Source organism: Pseudorasbora parva, chromosome 8, assembly GCF_024679245.1.
Source record: "Pseudorasbora parva isolate DD20220531a chromosome 8, ASM2467924v1, whole genome shotgun sequence".
Classification (NCBI taxonomy): Eukaryota; Metazoa; Chordata; class Actinopteri; order Cypriniformes; family Gobionidae; genus Pseudorasbora; species Pseudorasbora parva.
In genome coordinates, this window is record NC_090179.1 from 35,754,854 (window position 1) to 35,757,353 (window position 2,500).

Genomic DNA, 2,500 nt, shown 5'->3' on the forward strand with positions numbered 1-2,500 from the left:
TCGCCAAAGGCACCGCTGGGATTCGAACCCAGGATCTCCTGTTTACTAGACAGGCGCTTTAACCAACTAAGCCACGGCGCCAAGCCCTGTGTGAGGAACTTGGAAGGGCGACCCAGGAAACCATTGGCAAAGACCATTTAGGCTACGGAAAGGAAAACAAAGTATGGCACTTCTCTGTTGTGGTGGCCGGTCCCTGTGTGTAAGTGCCAAGAAGTTTCCATAAGCAAATGTGGTAGTAAACCACAGAGAACAATTTGAATGGCCTCATACCCGTTAGGATCGACATCTCGACCCCAGCACGTGGAGAAAATGGAAAACTAGCCAAATGTATCACCCTTTTGACCCAACCCTACATAGATAGAGGGATATCATGGAAGCTAGCAGGTCAGACCCTTCCATGTTATGGTCGTTTTCTTGCACTGCATTTTATATAGAAATGTCAATTCAATTTGATGCATATATAAACATATGTGAAGTTCTGCATCTACATGATACAAGCCAGTGACTCAAATACCTCTATGACGGTTCTCGGGTATGATTCCAAGCCTTTTGACTTGATTGTCATTATTTATTTGAATACGTTGAAAACAAGAGTCCTCAAAAACTTTCTGTTGCCTGCGGGAAACACTGTGCAGTATATAGAAAACAAAACACCAACATTTACGACTCTGGTGGGACTCGATCCCACAACCTTTGAATGGCCTCATTTCACAATCTAGAAGTCCAATGCGCTATCCATTGCGCCACAGAGCCTGTCTGATTGTATGTATTGGCCACGTGATGGTTTTTCTTCTGGGCATTTGAACGTCCAGCAGTGTGAAGCTTTTTAAACTTTGTGGGCAGAAAAGACAGGTCCTCGAGGCTCTGCACAATTGAAACATGATTCAAAATGCTGATGCCCTCTGTCCAAGAAAGATTCCAGTGAGCAAAGGTATCAGAGGACAGGCACCGCTGGGAATCGAACCCAGGATCTTCTGTTTACGAGACAGGCGCTTTGACCAGCTAAGCCACGGAGCCTGGCTGCCACTGCGCATTAGCTTTGGACACTGTCCTCCGACAACAGCTGAGGGATGATATGAAAATGGAAAAATCTGCAAAGAAAAACTCGGTTTCACCGTTTTTGGTAAATTCTGGGAAAATCACATGCTCGCTAAGGTGCACAGACTTGAGCCACATGAGTTTCGCCAAAGGCACCGCTGGGATTCGAACCCAGGATCTCCTGTTTACTAGACAGGCGCTTTAACCAACTAAGCCACGGCACCAAGCCCTGTGTGAGGAACCTGGAAGGGCGACCCAGGAAACCTTTAGCAAAGACCATTTAGGCTACGGAAAGAAAAACAAAGTATGGCACTTCTCTGTTGTGGTGGCCGGTCCTTTTGTGCAAGTGCCAAGAAGTTTCCGTAAGCAAATGTGGTAGTAAACCACAGAGAACAATTTGAATGGCCTCATACCCGTTAGCATCGACGTCTCTACCCCAGCACGTGGAGAAAATGGAAAACTATCCAAATGTATCACCCTTTTGACCCAACCCTCCATAGATAGAGGGATATCATGGAAGCTAGCAGGTCAGACCCTTCCATGTTATGGTCGTTTTCTTGCACTGCATTTTATATAGATATGTCAATTCAATTTGATGCATATATGAACATATGTGAAGTTCTGCATCTACATGATACAAGACAGTGACTCAAATACCTCTATGACGGTTATCGGGTATGATTCCAAGCCTTTTGTCTTGATTGACATTATTTAATTGAATACGTTGAAAACAAGAGTCCTCAAAAACTTTCTGTTGCCTGCGGGAAACATTGTGCAGTATATAGAAAACAAAACACCAACATTCTCGACTCTGGTGGGACTCAAACCCACAACCTTTGAATGTCCTCATTTCACAATCTAGAAGTCCAACGCGCTATCCATTGCGCCACAGAGCCTGTCTGACTGCATGGCTGGGCCACGTGATGGTTTTTCTTCTGGGCATTTGAACGTCCAGCAGTGTGAAGCTTTTTAAACTCTGTGGGCAGGAAAGACAGGTCCTCGAGCCTCTGCACAATTCAAACATGATTCAAAATGCTGATGCCCAATGTCCAAGAAAGATTCCAGTGAGCAAAGGTATCAGAGGACAGGCACCGCTGGGATTCGAACCCAGGATCTCCTGTTTACGAGACAGGCGCTTTGACCAGCTAAGCCACGGCGCCTGGCTGCCACTGCGCATTAGCTTTGGACACTGTCCTCCGACAACAGCTGAGGGATGGTATGAAAATGGAAAAATCTGCAAAGAAAACCTCGGTTTCACCGTTTTTGGTCAATTCTGGGAAAATCACATGCTCGCTAAGGTGCACAGACTTGAGCCACATGAGTTTCGCCAAAGGCACCGCTGGGATTCGAACCCAGGATCTCCTGTTTACTAGACAGGCACTTTAACCAACTAAGCCACGGCGCCAAGCCCTGTGTGAGGAACCTGGAAGGGCGACCCAGGAAACCTTTAGCAAAGACCATT

At 46.2% G+C, this 2,500-nt stretch overlaps 7 non-coding genes across 7 annotated transcripts; all 7 read right to left on the reverse strand.

Moving 5' to 3' along the window:
- Window positions 1-7: 7 nt before the first annotated feature.
- Window positions 8-81, reverse strand: trnat-agu (transfer RNA threonine (anticodon AGU)). Its single transcript has one exon. It is a non-coding gene; the product is annotated as a tRNA-Thr (tRNA).
- A 582-nt stretch (window positions 82-663) lies between these two features.
- trnar-ucu (transfer RNA arginine (anticodon UCU)) lies at window positions 664-753 on the reverse strand. Its single transcript is given in 2 exon segments — window positions 664-699; window positions 717-753. It is a non-coding gene; the product is annotated as a tRNA-Arg (tRNA).
- Window positions 754-943: 190 nt separating this feature from the next.
- Window positions 944-1,017, reverse strand: trnat-cgu (transfer RNA threonine (anticodon CGU)). Its single transcript has one exon. It is a non-coding gene; the product is annotated as a tRNA-Thr (tRNA).
- Window positions 1,018-1,188: 171 nt separating this feature from the next.
- Window positions 1,189-1,262, reverse strand: trnat-agu (transfer RNA threonine (anticodon AGU)). Its single transcript has one exon. It is a non-coding gene; the product is annotated as a tRNA-Thr (tRNA).
- Window positions 1,263-1,844: 582 nt separating this feature from the next.
- Window positions 1,845-1,934, reverse strand: trnar-ucu (transfer RNA arginine (anticodon UCU)). The gene is given in 2 exon segments: window positions 1,845-1,880; window positions 1,898-1,934. It is a non-coding gene; the product is annotated as a tRNA-Arg (tRNA).
- A 190-nt stretch (window positions 1,935-2,124) lies between these two features.
- trnat-cgu (transfer RNA threonine (anticodon CGU)) lies at window positions 2,125-2,198 on the reverse strand. Its single transcript has one exon. It is a non-coding gene; the product is annotated as a tRNA-Thr (tRNA).
- Window positions 2,199-2,369: 171 nt separating this feature from the next.
- On the reverse strand, window positions 2,370-2,443 carry trnat-agu (transfer RNA threonine (anticodon AGU)). The gene has a single exon. It is a non-coding gene; the product is annotated as a tRNA-Thr (tRNA).
- Between the last annotated feature and the right edge of the window lie 57 nt (window positions 2,444-2,500).